Source organism: Lathamus discolor, chromosome 2 (genome assembly GCF_037157495.1).
Source record: "Lathamus discolor isolate bLatDis1 chromosome 2, bLatDis1.hap1, whole genome shotgun sequence".
In the NCBI taxonomy this organism is placed as follows: domain Eukaryota; kingdom Metazoa; phylum Chordata; class Aves; order Psittaciformes; family Psittacidae; genus Lathamus; species Lathamus discolor.
In genome coordinates, this window is record NC_088885.1 from 40,294,351 (window position 1) to 40,311,984 (window position 17,634).

Genomic DNA, 17,634 nt, shown 5'->3' on the forward strand with positions numbered 1-17,634 from the left:
ATTTCTTTACTCCCAGCCCCCCAGTTTTAATGCTGATATCAGAGAGCAGGATTTTCATTCTCAGCAGGATTTTTCCTGGCTCTTTTTTAGTGATATTTCTGTTAAGTCATTTGCAGCATTAACTAACTCTTAATTTATAATACCCTACTTACAGCACTGAAGATGGGGTTTTTTCTAGAACATTTTGCTTTCTGTTAAATAAATCTTACTGTTAATATAGCTTAAAAAATAAGAAAGGGAAAAGTGGGAGGAGATCAGAACACAGAGCAATCTTTCATTTAGGACTTTATGCTAAACTATAATTAGTAAGTGACTGGGTTAATGTGCAGCACAGAATTAGAATAACAGTGCAGTTACTTGTAATGCAAATTAATTTCAGTGTCTATTTAGAATTACTGGTAGTAACTATTCAGCATGAAAAAAGCAAGATAACCTCTCTGAAACCTGACTTACAGAGAGAAAATAGCATGTTCCTTCCTTGCCTTCTGAAGTCTAAATTAACGTTATGTTAAGATGGTTTTATGTTGAATCCAAAAGAATAGGTGAAATTAAAAAGTTAATTTCAAGTTAAGTTGGGTAAGGTCCTATTTAAATGGCATTTTTGTAAATATTATTCTTTTTTTTTTTCCTTCATAAACCATCACCAGAGAATTCATTTATGTTCGGGCCTAAGGCCCAGCTTTGAAGAGCTTTTAGTCTTTTTATCTCTTTGATGATCTCATGGCAAATTTGAGCCTGCCTTTCAGCAAAAAATGAAAAAACCTCCAAAGCCTGAGGCTGCCTCTGTAAGAATTATATTTGCCTTCAGGTCTGTGGCAAATGTGTTTTGGCAGCTTTACACTACAGCTAAAGGAATTTCTCAATCTCATCAGAAAAGTGTACGCAGTAACGATAATCTGTAATACAAAACTGCAAACCCTGGGGGCGGGAAGTGCCTAATCTTACATACATGGATGCTTATTCTACAGCCCCAGAAGTAACTACACATTTCACTTCCTTTTAACAATTTTAAACCATCTCTTTGCAAGATGAAGATGCTGTTATAATATGCTCTGTGTAAACATTCAAAATATGTCAGACTCAGCTTCCCCAAGCTTATATTTAAATCCTAGGATATTAACATCCAGTATGGCACAGTACTTGACTAATGCTACCCACAGGGGGTTTTTTAAGATGTTAAAACTTCCTATAGCTAGAAGTCAAACTGAGGTAAAAAAATTAATATTGGATCACAAGTCAAGTTAAACTCATGTTGGCTGTAAGGCTAATAATGTGTTTAATCTTATTGTTTCATCATCCTTAAACATACGAATAACCTCTGGAGCAGCAGCAAGAACACATCCACCTTGTCCTTACTGCATGATAACCACAGGACTCAGACAGAGAGTCCTGCTACCTCCTGTGACCCTCCCCTGGCCCATGGACCCTCTGTTATTGCCTATGCCAGGGTACAACTTCAGCAAGATGCCTGTCAAGACCCCCATCACAGTCTGGAATAGGCTACTCAACTGTAGGCTCAGATACCTACTGGGCTGGAAGCAACATTGATCACTTCCTAGAGGAATGCCATCACACCTAATTAACTAGAAAAATGATCACAATCCTTCCTCTGTATAAAAACCCTGCTGAGTTTCTAAATCAGCTTATTTGTGACACATACACTGCAGCTGCAAAGTGGCAGGCAGGCTCCGAATTCAATCCGAAGACTACGGATGGGGGCTCTAATGGGCTATAAGCAATGGGCAGATGAGGAATCATTTGGAGGGAGGTATCTGAACACCTGCACGATGCTGTAACTGATCTGCAAGCCCTGCTCTCTGCTCATACCCATCGTAAGACAGCGTTTTGAAAATTATATTCTGTGCACATCTTACCTCAGCATCCAAATCTTCTGTGGATGCCATGATCCTCAGCTTCTTATTTTAAGAAGAGAGATTAGCAGACTTTACAACATAACTGCAGATGGAATCCTTTTAATATCAAAAATTTTACAATGTTTGACCAGTGGACCAGTTCAAGTGGCTTTTCTGAATAGTATTTGAATACCTTCATAATGACATAAAGGCAGATGGAGGTATCATTTATCAGACTAGCAGCATTTAAAGTCTATTTATGACTAAGTGCTCATGAGCTTTGCTAGATAAAAAAAGCAGCTATTTGTCAAATGAAAGTTTTATATAGTTGTTAGTCATTTTCAAAAACAACACAAACTGTCCTATAGGAAACTGCTAACAATTTTAAAATGGAGAATAAATAATTACCATTTTGCCAAGACCAAGCAGCACTCCAATTCTAAGACTCAACTTTTAAAAAGCATGGGGTCACTTCAAGAACAGAACTCCTCAATCTCATAAAAAACTTCTTAAAATCCTTAAATAAAACATAAGACAAAAAAAATGGCAAGTAAGGCAGAGAAAATAACAAAGTATTTTAAGTCTGCACTCAGGTTTAATGAACTTGAATGATATGTTCTCTGTGTCATCTTGAGCCACACAAAATATTAAATTTAACTTCATAAACTTAGTTTTTTCTTTGAAGGCTGCTTTTATCTGCATTTCAACTGCAAAAATGTCATCTTTATCCCAGTTATTACTTCATTGACATATACAGATACAAATTATGCAAGCAGATATGTGAATGTTGTTTGTATGCAGAAATCTAGATGAATTCACAATTTGTCTCATTTAATCAAAATCAAGTTTTGTTAGATAAAATTTGCTTTGCCTCCACTTCCTTCTCAAGTCTACCAGTCTTTGCTGCTTTGCTTTCATTTAAAAAGCACAAATTTTCTGTTGTGATTTGTTTCATCAAGTGTAAAATGATTTTCAGACAATGCGAGAATATGGACATTCCTCATAGATTTTTTTGTCCACCACAAATTCTAGTTCATTTTCCTGAGTTCAACTGTAGCAGTTATTTTTCTCCTTCCTAGTAGCTGGTGCAGTGCTGTGCTTCAGCTTTAGACAGAGAATAATGCTGATAACACACTGTTTTCTAGTTATTGCCAAGTAGCACTTACTCTGATCAAGGGCTTTTGAGTCTCATGCTCTGCCATTGAGGGGCACAAGAAGCCGGGAGGAAGCACAGACAGGACACCCGACCCAAACTAGCCAAAGGGGTATTCCCACAGCACATCATGCCCAGTATATAAACTGGGGGAAGTCACCCAGAAGGGATGAATCACTGCTCAGGTCAGGCTGGGTATCAGTTCATGGGTGGTGAGCAACTGTACTGTGCATCACTTGTATTTATTGGTTATTTTCCTTTCCATTTTTAGTTTTATATTCTCTCCCACTGTTGTTTCCCTTATCATCATTAGTAGTAGTAGTAGCTTTATATTATACTTTATTTATTGGACTGTTCTTATCTCAATCCATGGGGGTTACATTCTTTTGATTCTCCTCCCCTTCCCATCTGGGGCAGCAGGGGAAGAGTAGAGGTGAGTGAATGGTTACGTGGTTCTGGGTTACCAGATGGTCTTTAAAATGACATTCATTCTTCTGGAGACTCAAATTAATGATGTGCTTTAATCCACTACTCATCCCTTGTATCCCAGCCACAAAAGAATGGAGTCTCTAAAAATAAACATGATGTACGATTGAAGAAAAAAAACCAACCATTTTCATCTCATGTAGATAGCTATTATCTTTCCATCAATAAGGAACACACAAGTAACTCCTAAGGGCGCAGTTCTGCCAAATCAGAATTATGCTGAAAACCAATTCTATGCAAAATTCCTTGCCATATGCAATTCTCATGTATGAAAATGGCAGAATCCATAAATTGCAGAAAATAGTACAGGCGCTCAGCACTCACTATAGAACTATTCCCAAGCACTGTAAATCAGTGTAACTGGCTATGCATATGCACTACTATGTTTGAAGAAACAACAGTTTGGTTGTTTTCTGTCTTTCAATGTCTATATTTTGGTCAAAAGCATGAATATAGTTACTAGTACAATGTAAAGATTGTGTTAAAGTTTAGCACAAATTCAGTACTCAGTTTAACACTACCTGACCTCTTTTACAGACTAGCCTGAGTTAAGATAACTGCTTTCAATAATTCATTACAAAATAATCTTATCTATGAAAAACATTTCTCATTATTACAGGTTAATTTCATGTGTGATTTGAAACAACTCACACTCAGATCTCAGTAACCTGAAGAACACAAGACTTGAGAAACCTGTTTAATACGAGTTTGTCATTTTGAAATCTGAAATCACTATCAACAAAATCCTTATTTTCAGAACACTTTAAGATAGGATCTTTTCAGGTCAGTTATAAAGAGAAATACAGCAGCTGATAAGTACTGATTATCTATGTAATCAATATAGGTATTCCATGGTCAAAAAATATATTTTTTCTTTTTATTTTTTTTAGTTAGAGAGAGCTTGGAAAAAAGGCTAAAGTTGGCTAAACTTTAAAATCAGTTAGGTATAAATAGAGATCATTAAGTAAATCTCAGTTTACAACTAAAACCCAGGTTTCCTTCTTTTACTGGTTGCATTATCCACAGTATGGTTTAGTTTATTGCACTCTGAATTGCAGATTATACCCTGCCAAAAACAGTAAATGTACTCATTGGGAAGGAAAAAGTCTATTCATATATTCTCCATCCATGGGAAAAAAAAAATTTGGAATGGAACAGTGTTCCTCTATTACCTGTTACATACTGAAATACTCATTTTTTGCCTTGATTCAGATCTGCACAGAAAAAGACAAAAGGTTTTTCATATCTTTGCCCATTATGAAAGAGAATACATAGGGTTTAAGTCAAATTATACCAAATATTGTCTGCCAAATTTAAGATTCATAAAGATGCAGAAATCTCTTTTTCTGCATCACTTGTTTGAAGAACCAAAGAGAGTGTATATCTTCATTTTGACTCAACAGCCCCATGTTTTTCCATACGTTTCTCAGTTTCCCGACACTTCTTTTCAGGACACCTAGGTGTCCTAATCGTTCATTGAATAAATAAATAAATAAATAAATAAATAAATAAATAAATAAATACATTTTTTGCCTTTTTAAATAACTAAGAAGCATTTGTTCGAAACATATCAGCATGAAGAATTTGTTCTGTATTTACGCTGCACAGTCCGGTGGAATGAGTGTTCAGAATGATGGACGGTGTTTGGAATAAGAGAAAAATGGAGTGAGAGCTGACATTAGTAAAGCTCTTCTTTTGTTCTGAGTGAACATTAATGAGTCCTGCTCAGTCTTTCATCAAAAATTCATTCATAATGCTATGTTATTGGAAAAAATTCCCCACATGGAGAGACACACTCATGTCCTTGCTGAAGCAGAAGCTGGCAACAGCTACAACAATACACATTTTTAAACCACATCTTTGTCTTCTGAAAAAGTCTTTCATGTGGTAAGCTTAAATAACATGCTTGCCATGCCCCAGCTTGTGATTTTGAAAATGTCTCTTTGCACCTCTACTCTTCACAGTCAATTAGAAAAATACAAAATAAAGACAGCTTAAGACAAGGATGGTTGGGGAGCACAAAGATATATATTGCATAAAAAGGAAAAAGAAAGAAATGGAAAAGAAAGAATGCACAGATACAAAAATCTAGGAAAAAAAGATATTTCATCACCAGGGACAGTCCTCAACTCAGCCATACACTGTCTACAATTTTGTTTCAGTAAGTTCATGTATTCTTTTTCCTTTTACCTTCCACACATTCTTGTCAATTAGTTTTTAGATTGTGCACAGAACTGCAAGAAATTGAACTTATATTTAATTTTCAATTATATTGTTATATTCTTTTCCATGGACTTTTTTTACTTCCCAAATTCATCTGTAATGACAGATTTTTCCTCTCAGGTGAAACAGTTTGTTAAATGCTGTATTTACATGAGGCAATGCCTTTTGTGTATAGATGTTAATTCCTTTCAGTATTCCATCTGCCTTAGTTCCATATTTTTTCCAGATACAAAAACATTTCTGTGGGCACATGGTAAAAAGGATGTTTATTTTTCCTACAGATATCTGTAGCCACATGACTTCCTCCATACCACTGTGGCTTCTCGTTCTTTTTTCCAACATCCATTCACCAGAGGTGCTTGGCTGCACAAAGTCCCCACTATCGTTTTAGATTTACAGAAGAAACAAACAGAATAAAAAGCTGGCAGCACAGAACACCCATTCTTCCAAAATCTAAAGCTGAAAACATTTATGAAAATATGGCACTGTTTGATACTTTCAATAACATGTTTTTTGAATGGCGCAGTTAAAAATGTTTTTTATTTAAATCCTACAACCAGATCTTATTCACTGAAGACTGCTGCCACATACTAAGCTTTGTGCTTCTACTAAGCACAGAATGTTGTAGAAAAACAAGATGTCAAGAGTGACTGTTTCACTTCCTCTGCCTATGCCCTCTCATCCTGCCTCCAGTCTCCAGATGCCCTAAACATCACTAAGTTCCTCCTGGACAAACTGAATGAATCTCAAGAATCACCAGCTTCATGCTCCCCTTCCCAAGGTCCATTTAGACTGAACATAACTCAGGGCCTATGCCATACTAGCCCATTCCCAGGTGTTACTGTAGCTCTGTACACTAGTTCAGTGCTAATTTTGGTGAGACCACCTACACAGAAAATAAACTGTATATCCCATCACACTGCAAAAATCAGAGTTGGTCTAACACATCACAACAGTAATATCGTAATCAGGCTGTCTGCACTAGTGAAGGGTTTCTAAGACGAGGAGCTGAAGAGGGTGAAGGAGAAGAAAGGTCAGCTCTCACAAAACTGCTAAGCTGAAAAGAACCACAGTGAAAACAGCAAACTAGTTTTCCAGTGCTCCCAAAGGCTAACCTCTCGTCTGTTCCTGCATAACCCCCATTCCTCTCCTACTGCTATCCTCCTTCCACAGGTGCCATATATACAAAATCTTGCTGGAGCTGGAGCACACTCCTTCTGGGCACATGAGAGTTTAAACACTACAATCTTCAAAATTTCTTTAAATACCAAATATGCACCAGTGCAAAGTCAGCCAGGGTGGTTTATTTCCCCTGTTTCCTGGTCAGTGACCTTTTTCAGACTGGCCCTAACAAGCAGATGCTGGCATACAGTAAGACAATTACTCCTACAAAGAATCCATGAACATGACCAGAGCAGACTATCATACTCTGCAGACCTCAACTGGGTTCATACTATTCTACCTCAAAAAAAACACCAGAATCAACACCCCCAAGAAAAATATGAATCAGTGAACATTCATTTTCAAATTAAACGATGATTGTGAGAACACAAAAGCAGATGTGTTCAATCTCAAGATGCCAGTTTTACATTGCCACTCCTCAGATGACAGCTCTACTTTCAGCACAAAAAAACACCAGCCTTCACAAAATCAGCATGAACAGAAAACATACTTCTCCAGAAAATTTACACATTGTGAAGAACTTTAAAAGATCTGGGTCATATGAAAGGACACAAAATCAGTAATAAGAATTAAGAAAAAAGAGTCTTCCAGGTAAGGAGTCACAGGAACAATAACAGGCCAAGAGCAGGATGTTTACAGATGTTTGACGTGCCAAGGTGAGCCAAGACCTGTTAGATGCTAGACTGAACTTTGTGTTTCATATTTGCAATTGAAGGTCAGTCTTGGACACATAATCATGAAGTGGAAAGATACGTGTTTGACAATGAAAATACAGCAAATACATAGGTTATAAAAATCATTAAAAGTATTATACCCAAAAATATTGATTTATGCAATAGGATTATATCACCATACGTATGGTCTTTACTGAGGTTGTCAAGACAAACTGAAATTTGGCATTTCCTACCTGACCTTATGAGTGTTTGACAATGCATTCACGCTAACGTTTTCTATAGTATTTTGTATGTAGTTTTCTAGTTTATTTTCCCCAAATCAAAAAAAGCAGGAATTCCATTAGTTAGCACTGTAGTGACACGTGGTCTTTACCCAGGTTGCAGCATTTAAACCCATCACACACATCCCTGCCACCTGAGCTGACAAACTAAGAACAGACTGTCCTGTCCTGTGCCACACATCTCAATCTGCCAGTCCTGCCAGGCTCAAAATAGCTCCCTGTCAAAGTTAACATTTCTGCTCTACCTCCCCGCAAATGCTAACAGTCCTTTCCAAACTGATAGTCCAAATTTCCTTCTCCAGGCTGTCCTACTTTCCTCCATTTCCACTGAACAACAGCTAGTCCCAATTTCAATGATCTTCCTTTCCAGTTTTCTTCAACCCTCTCTTTACATCTTCTCACAAGTTTGTTTTCTGTCTCCTTTAGACAGGAATCACCTGCAGCCAGCAGACTGTTGAGGCACAGAAGGGAGAAATTCCCTATTCCTGTTTCAGATATTCCAGCTTAGTCCAATATGCAGTAGCCCAACATCCAGCAGCAAATGTGGAGGCAGCAATCCTGAGTAGCTGTTAGAATGCAAATTCTATCTCTGCTATATTCCTAAAGCAAACTAGACAGAGATCAATAGACAAACACTCATCCATCACATAAATCCTCCTCCTTTCCTGACTTTTTTTTTTTTTGTGACAACAACAGTAAATACAGCGGGGGGGGGGGGGGGGGGGGGAACAAAATAAAACCCAAAAAAGTTATTCAAAGAAAAAAAATAGATAAATTTTTAAATCAAAAGCAAACTAATTTATATTTTCTTTAGCCTTTGGAAGAGCTCCTTCACAATGACAATGCACATGGAAGATTTCAGTTCCGAGCATCAGTTAGACAACAGTAAGCATTAAGAATAGAAAGTACTGAACAAACAATGCAACTGACAGCTCCATCAGGTTCGATAGCAAAACCTGTGCCTCAGAGTTCACCTTTGAACTCCCTGAAGCACTGCTGAAAAGCTACTGTACTTGGTGGAGAAACTCTTCGAGTATTCCCAGCAATGGAAACAAGCAACTGTAGCAAAACTAAACTGAAGATGAGAAATTACAAACTACCAATAATTTTTGATCTGGAAAAGGTGTGGAGCCCCTGTAACTGAAGAGCTATACTGCTTTCACGTGCATTGGTTTTAGTAGAGATGTTGCTTACCATTCTTTTGTATAAACATACTACTTAACAAATTTCATTATTTTACATCCAGTAAAATAAGTAACAAACAAACAGAATTACCATTTGTCTTCAATTCTCACTGAGTTACAGACATGATGACTATAGTCTATTCCTATCCAAACCAATATATCCAACAGTAATACATGTTGTTTTGGCTGACCATCACTATTTTCAATGAAAATAAAATCTTGGCAAATAATGTGGCTTCATTCAAGGTCTTTTAGTAAATCACATGAAATCTTGGAAAGGATAAAAGTAAACCCAGTCATCACTGGGTATATTAAAATATAACAAGACTGATGCTGTGATTTTGGGATATTTCATTTATCATGCTGTACTCTTACACAAAAGAACCCCAGGAGGTACTTTCTCTTGTTACCAACATGCTTGTTCTCCGTTTAAACAAGGAAAATTAAGACTGTACTTCTGGTCACATTTACTGCTTCTTAGGCACATCCTATTACAATGCACAAATGCAGACCAGAGTCACATTAATCTAATTCTAACCCAACAGCTTTTGTCTTCCTCGAGCTCTCTCACTATGCTTTCTCGCTGAATCTTTCATTAACTACCCTCCTTTTTCTTTCTATCCATTAAAAAAAAAATAAAATCAAGTCTGAAAGCTATGAATCAAGAATGCTTCAATGTCACCGGACCACCACAGTATCTCTGGATATGGTTAATTTTCCTACTTTGGCACTCCCATTTCTCTAATTATGTTTATATTCTTCTTAATTGATATCATACTATCTGGCTGAATTGCAAACTATGCTTTCCGATTTTACTGAGGCATTGCTGAGTGGTCCTGATCTGCAATCAGGTCTCCACTGTGCTAGGTCCTAAGAGCTGCCAAAATGCCCTCCCCTCTGAATAGCTTATATTCTAAATACAAGTTGATGTCAGTCTTTATCAAATCCTGAACTCCACCACTGTTTATCTTCTGTACCTTGTAACCATATTGCACAATTTGGGTTCTGCTAAGAAAAAACATGGAAGTGTAGTAAATCATTTACATTAGTATAGCATTCCTCCTCGTAGGATGCCAACTCTTCATAGATGTAAATGGCAGCTTCTGTATCAGATGAGTTTTTTTTCCTTCATCTAGGAAGGTTATAAGTTGTCTGAGGTGACAGGAAAGTCCATGGAAGATCAGCAAACATATCTAAATCCTCGAATATGGGACTGCACTTCCTCTTTTCCAGTGTATTCTTTTGGGCCAACAGTATATGAAATTCAAAGTTATTGCTGTATTCAAAACATCCCAGAGGACAAAGTCCATCTGTAAGCCTTCCCTTACTTACTAGTTTGGGATCTTTGTTTAATTTATTGTCCTGTGTTTTGGATGTGATACAAATTTTCCCCCACTTACTCTCCTTTTACATTTCTAAACTTTCATAAAGTCTATGGAAAGGAAAAAAAAATTGAACAAAATGACTGTGAGCTCTCTGCCTTCTCAGCATTTTACTGGCGTCCTTGAAAAAATAAGGCAAAGAGAAGATACTCTAAATGTACTAACGTCAGAATAAATCTCATTTCTCTGCTGACTAGGTTCCATTTCTTGAAACATTTTTCCGTACAAGCAGTGGCATATGAAACCAATTCCTTCTTTCATAATTCCATATAACACTGCATTTTTTCCCCCATGAAGTATATATAAAAAACCATCTCCCAAGTCAAACAGAGAAATGTCACAAAAGTTAAATTCAAAATGAAGATGTGTAAACTGCAGGCCGTAAAAGTGCTGTTTAATTTCAGAAACTATCATATCAGCAGTTTTGGAACACCCAAGTAGGAGGTGCAGTTTTATTAATATTCTACAGAACTGGTTACACATAAGTAACACACATTGCCCAAAAAGCAGCCTAGGCCTCCCCCTGAATAAAAGGACCTGTTCCAAGCTTTCTCAAATATACACATATATATATATAATACTTCTGCACACTGATACTAGAACTCTGTATTGATCACTGTAATTTCTTTAGTTATAATGCAGGCTTACATTCCCCTCTAGGCATCTCTCTAAGGGAAGAGAGCAACTGGTAATGAAATTTTCTATAGAAATGCCAACTGATGCCAAATGACACTGAGTAAATGACCACAGACTGCCAAACTCAACAGAAAGGTCAATGAAGTCGCTAAATACTGCAGAAGATGTGTTCCTTTTCCTTTGCAATTCAAAAGATTATAAAAAAGTGATTAACACTAACACTACCAAAAAAGCAAATATAAATTATACTTACCTCTTTTTTACATTTAAATGCACCTTAAATTAACTGCTTCTCCTTCATGGTACTGTTAAACACAGAAATTTTGGAAACCTCTACAACAGCAATAGAAAAGAGACTGCCTTAAACCTGGGGTTAGGTAACAGGCATGATAAGTGGACATTGTAAACATGCATAAATAAAATTAAAGAAATACTTATATAGGGGATGTTCTACTGACTACTGAAACTTCAGCCAGCAATGGAAACATTACTGCATTTTCTCAGTCCCGTGTCAATATACCTAAATGGAGGGGAGAATACTAGAACTCATTAAAAGTGAAGAAAACATAGCACCAAAATCCTCAGGTTCCCAGGCAAAGCTGTATTAAACTGGAGTAATGACTGAAAGTTTGTATCAGTAACTTTGGAGTTAACTTATTTTTTCACCAGTCCCAGAAACAGTAAGGGCTGATTTCCCACTGACTTTTCTTCTTCAGATGTCCAGTCCCTGTCAGCTGCAACATTAGTTCTACAAGGACCTCCACGCCATTCCCTGGATTTACCCCAGCATTTTCATATCCCATCTAAAAGCTACACAGCAAGCCAGCAGGGCTGTGCCTGGACCACATTTCTCAGGGAGACTAGGCAAACCCCCACAAAAATAATAGTTCTAATTATCCAAAATTAAATATAAACATAGAATATTGAGACTTATAGCTAAAAGAAAACAATCTTAAAATCACGAATTCTCATCCAGGAGACCACTGTGATACGTATTCTTAACTTTTCACCTATGAAAATATATAAAATTTCATAATTCCTCCATCACAATATACATCATAAATACACAAATGCATTTTTCTCTAATTACATCTAAAAATGAAACCCTTTAATTTACATTTATTTTGTTATCATTCGATAAATTTTGACCTGTCAGTGACAGGGGCCAAGGCACTGCTAGATGGAATACTAGGGCTGAGGAATTTGTATTCATTCTGTCCATTTCAATTACTATAGAGATTTCCTTGGGGGAAGAACAAGAAAAATTTACTTCTTGTGGCATGATCCTCATATTTTCTAGCAATCTCAACCTATTTCCATTCACTTTCCAATATTTTCTTTGAAAAAATATATTTCATAAAGAGGTAACAAATTATGGCTCTCATTCTGCTCAGAATTCTGTGTAACAACTTTTCACATCCTTAGGGATTTCCACCACTGTCAGTAGAGCGCAGTATAAGTATATATTTTTTATAGAAGTGTATGCATCAGCAGGGTTCAAATTACCTTTAATTATGGCTATTTCTACTTAACTGTAATCATATCAACAAGTATGCAGGAACAGAATACAGCCCAAGCATCTGTAGAGTAACTTAAAGTATGCAACTACTTTATCTTCAGAAGGAGGTAAAACATGAATTTCTTTTAGGAGTTATACAAGACTTCTTTTCATACTACCCAGGTTTTTTAATGTACTTTTTACAGATACAGTCCTTCAAGGACTCCTCCTCTAAGCAGGTAAAGATTTGCCTTTATGCAAACCATTAAAGACTTCACAGTACCGGCAAAATTGTGCACCCATATGAATTTCCTCATAGGACCAATGCCTAAGGCTATGATCAAAATTGTACGCAATATGAAATGATAAATGCAAATTATCTACCATTTGAAGGAAATTATCTACAATTTGAAGGAAAAAATACATGTCTATAACTGGTATTTACTAAAAATTGTCTCCATAATTTTGAATAATCCAGAGATTGTTCCATGCATACAAACAGACATGGTTTAAGCCTCTCTAAAAATAGAAGAATCAAATTCTATTTATTTAAAGTACTAGCAGGTATATACATGATTCACAAAATAATGACTTGCATTTTGCAACAGTTACGCATGAAACAGTCAAAGCAACAACCAGCTGGGACTTTAGAGGCATCCTCTGACTTGCAGAAAATAAAAGCCTGATGCCCACTTCTGATTCCAGCTCACAAGAAATATATAATCCCAGCCATTAACATGGGCAATTTAATTGATTTTTATTTATCTTTATGAGAGAATGTTTTACATTATGGCCAAAACTCAATGAATGTCTCAATGTCTGCCACTGATTCTAGTAAACCTTCATTGCTTTCTAAGGGCGAATTTATATCCCTATAAGCAATTAAATTGGTAACAGAGGGTCAACACAAGCATCTATCATCACTGCAACAGTTATAAGCACATAAGCATCTCAGCACACTCTTAAACCACCTCCTCTCTCTTCTTGGAGAACATTTTAATTGCACAAATTCAATACATATGCATCCATTTATTCTGAATGTTAATCTTTTGAAAATCGGAACTCATACAACGAAAACCACATTTGATGAAATGGTAATTTGCATGAAAAATGCCAAAAGGCATATACAAAGTGGTATTTCATATACCAAAACAAAATTATGAAGTCTCTGCAAAATGAGTTTCATCCATTATCTACATAAAACCAAATTATAATAGAACAATTTTTCTCTCTAGTAAAATACAGTGAAATTGCAGCAAAACATTCATTTAAGAACTTTAATACAGTTCTAGTATTATTTCGTACACTGTCTTTGAACTGACCAATTAAAAACTAAAATTCTTCTCATTTTTATTCCTTATTACAACTGGCACCAAAAACAGTGCAAGAAGGAACTGCATAAACAGTGTCTTTATCAAACTTTTTTTTTTTTTTAATTTCCAGTTTTACCACTTAAAGATATAGAAAACCATTCGGCCTCTACTTCTGTTGTCTTTTCTCTCCCTTATTTTCACTGAACATAAAAAGGGGGGAAAAAAGAAGGACATTTTGCTAAATTTTACCTTTTTCTTTTAACTGAGTTTTAAAAACTCTGTTAGGAGAATACAAGTGTCTTCTGCAAACAGAATGGAAGAATCCAATACTAAAGTGTTGGATAATAAAGTTGGATAATAAAGGCACAAATGACACATGTACCACAACAGAGGTAACACTTTAATATCCTTCTTAAGTTTACTAGAAGCAACTTTTTTGACCCTGAGCAAGAAGAAGATATTTGGGATTTTTTTTTTTCCCCCTGAACATAATGAACTAGGAATTGTTTTGAAAATGTACTTACACATCTAAAGCACTTTGAAATCCTTCATGACTTTGCTACGTGGGAAGATTTTCTCCTGAGTGGTCTACCTCTACTCTTCCATGTCTCAGTCCCCATTGCCTGAAGAACTCCAGCCTCAAATACCTGTAGAGCTCTATATCCCCTGTAGCCATGAGAAGAAGTTCCACTGTTGTACTGATCATCCTTGCCATAAAGCCCTTTGAAGCTGCAGAAATGTCCTGCATTTCAGAAACTGAAAGTTTTCTGTTACTTCAAGGTGTTCTTGATGTGTGCATCAGAAAACTTCAGTTCCATGCTGGGGCAGAATTTTGCATTTAGGAGAAAGGCCATTAGAAAAGCCTTATGGGTTCACAGTCCTTATAAGCAGGCTCCACACTTAGTCTATGTACAGACCAATGAAAAGGATCTAATTATATTCCAGGAGAATTCGCTGAATATCCTATGTGAGTGGACACCTTTCTTTCAGCATTAAGTCTGCACACAGTGATGCACCACACCTTTGGCCCAGCCTGAGCCAAAATTCTCAAGGGACTAATGCAATTTCTTACAACAGAAGAATCAAAGATGAACATTAAGGGTGGTGGAGCGCTAAAAACTGTAAACTTTTAATTATATGTCTGATACACCTCTTAGGCCTTCCAGCATCTTACAGAAAGGGACTAAATCTCCATTAGCTTCCTAGCTCCTCATAGCTAACATTAAACAGATGAGTGAAGTTTCACAATTCTCTTACACCAGTTCAGAACTTCATTTTCACATAAAAGAGCAATAGTGTCCTCTCCCCATCTTGCCACGCAACTCGTGTTAACTACCGGCACAGATGAATGGCAACATCACAGCAGACAGCAGCAGCACCTCTTTAAACAGCAACATGTTAGATCAGCTCAAGATGACTTTCGCAACACAGCCCGAAATACATCTTTCTGGTCAACTATCAGCTCTGTATGCATAATAACCCTTGCAGAATAGCGTTTCACTTCTAGAAATTTTGTTCTTTGCCACCCGCAAGTCCTGGCAAGTGCAGGCAAAACCTTCTCGAATCTGCCTGGTCTGTAACATTTTGACCTGTTTTGGGTTTTTTTTCCATGAGTTCACAGAGTGCTGTAAAAGATAAGGTTTTGCTCAGAGAACCATAAGAAATACACAGCCTTAGCAGTAACAGATAGGAACTTTTTCTAAAACTCCCCATGGTTATCTTGCTCTTGAAAATATACACTTCACTTGCTAACTTAAAATTCATCTTCCAGATAGTAGATCTTGGTTTTGTTTTCTCCAACACATGCAATTGCTTTCTCCAACCAAGTATAATCTTTCTTAAAAAGATCCTTCAAAATCATTCAATATTTTCAGTATTTTATTCAACAGCAAAAAAAGAATTACCCTCTCTAAGGACTAAAATCTTGCCTTAGACCAAAACTTTACCATTTCTTCAAACTATCTCTAATTTGTTGGGCTTTTCAAGTGTATCCCACAGAACTGAAACTGCTGCTACTATAGAGGAATATTAATACTATTAGAGAAAAAGACAATGACATCTGTAGGATTATACCTGTAAGGATTGTGTTAACTCTTCCAGTCCCTGCATAAGCAGCTGATGCCCACCTTGTGTATCATTTTACTGTTTTCTCTACTGAAGAAGCAACATCCCATCTCACACCTAGGCATCATTGTTAGGTTTTCTATTTGTTTGTTTGTTTGTTCCAAGAACTGAAACAAACAACAGTTCTAGGAACTGACTTTGTTGAGGGAAATAGACAGCTCTGATAAATGCTGAAATACTATAAAAGTGTATTAAAAAGTACAGGTAACAGTGAATAAAAGAAGGAAGTGGTATTTCACAATAATCTGCCTACTTTGCTTATGTAAGAAAGCTAAAATAATGACATCTGTATAAGAATACATTATAGAAATATCGAGCTTATTTGAATCTCTTTATTCACAAATTCTTTGCTTTATTAGATTAATTTATCTTAGCCAAGATGATAAAGGCAATATCCATCAATCTAAGGAATCCTACCAGTACATAATAAGGTAAAAATCACAGGACAAAAGCAGATTACCCAGGACCTAAGACAATAATAATGATCTTCAGTTATTTATATATTCTCAAAATAGTTCTGCAATATTTACCACTTCTTGCGGAAGACTATAAACGGTAAGCAACATGTTGTAATCAACATTCACCCATTGGAATTCCATGAATACTGCTTAATAGAATTTAAGTTCCTCCATTTCCCAACAAAACCCATACCCAAATTCCATTCAGCTGCTATTGAATGGTTACACTGTTCAGAACACTTGTAATACTGTGACAAGCCAGCCAAAATTTCAAAAGAGAAGGTGATCTAAGAGCAAAAATATAGTTACCAAGTGCAGTAAGGCTAAGCACAGCAATGTTCCTTGAAGATGCCCTAAGAAACTACTTCTTGGACATCATGGATGCTGCTCATCTCTGTGCAAGCCCTTGCTTAAATTCTACACTATCAGCAAAATTTCAAAAGAGGAAGTCAATTATTTATGTGCTGAAAAAAACAACACCAGTGTATGTAGGAAGATCTTATGAATAGCATACATTTCTCCATTTCTCTCTGGCCTTGCAGTCAGCAAAATTATAAACAAACAGAAGCAAGCATAGGCACTGGCAAGAGCAAGTTGCACAGTTTAAAAGTGAGATGCTCTAGGGACGTTGGGGATGCTCTAAGAAAATAATTACAATCCTTCCTAATTTCAAAAGGAGTGATAGGAAGGGAAGAGGAGTAAGTGACAACTGTCTTTCCCATAAGGATGTACACTTTGCAGCTTGCTTGTATCTCTCTGCATAGCACAAGAGTGTATTTTGTCCTCCAAAACCCTTAACTCAAAGTACCGGGCCACATTAAAAATTTTCAGTCTGGGGATGCTAAACAGTTTGGCACAGAATGAGAAGATGTAACCACACTGCATGAAAAGGGAAAAGGCCTCAAGTCCTTTCCAATACGTGTGGGAGAAAACATCTCCTAGCCCCAAACCTAATTAGCCTGATGTTGAGCTGAGGAAGACACAGCAGGACTGCATTCAAGATAGCGTTCTCTGTAGTATCTAACGGCTCTGATCCAGGCCATGTCATCTCCAAACAAATTCATAAACTGAATTTAACTGTCTTTAGGAAGCTACAGGCTATTAAATTCCACAGACAGGAGACCTTGTCACATCTCTATCAGGACTGCTGCCAAGTCCCAGCTCTTCTGGTATCTTTTCATCTTATA

General features: G+C 36.6%; 1 protein-coding gene and 1 long non-coding RNA gene across 4 annotated transcripts in view; both read right to left on the reverse strand.

Moving 5' to 3' along the window:
- The window catches only part of NEBL (nebulette), a 253,175-nt gene that overhangs the window by 100,469 nt on the left and 135,072 nt on the right, over positions 1 to 17,634 (reverse strand). The window lies entirely within an intron of this gene.
- LOC136007963 (uncharacterized) overlaps positions 1 to 17,634 on the reverse strand; it is a 44,663-nt gene that overhangs the window by 6,880 nt on the left and 20,149 nt on the right. The window contains exon 3 of one of the 2 annotated variants that reach the window (XR_010609929.1): positions 2,285 to 2,370. The exons of the other annotated variant lie outside the window; for it this stretch is intronic. This is a non-coding gene — a long non-coding RNA (uncharacterized LOC136007963). Of the gene's footprint in view, positions 1 to 2,284; positions 2,371 to 17,634 lie in introns of those variants that run through there. 2 annotated transcript variants of the gene reach the window in all.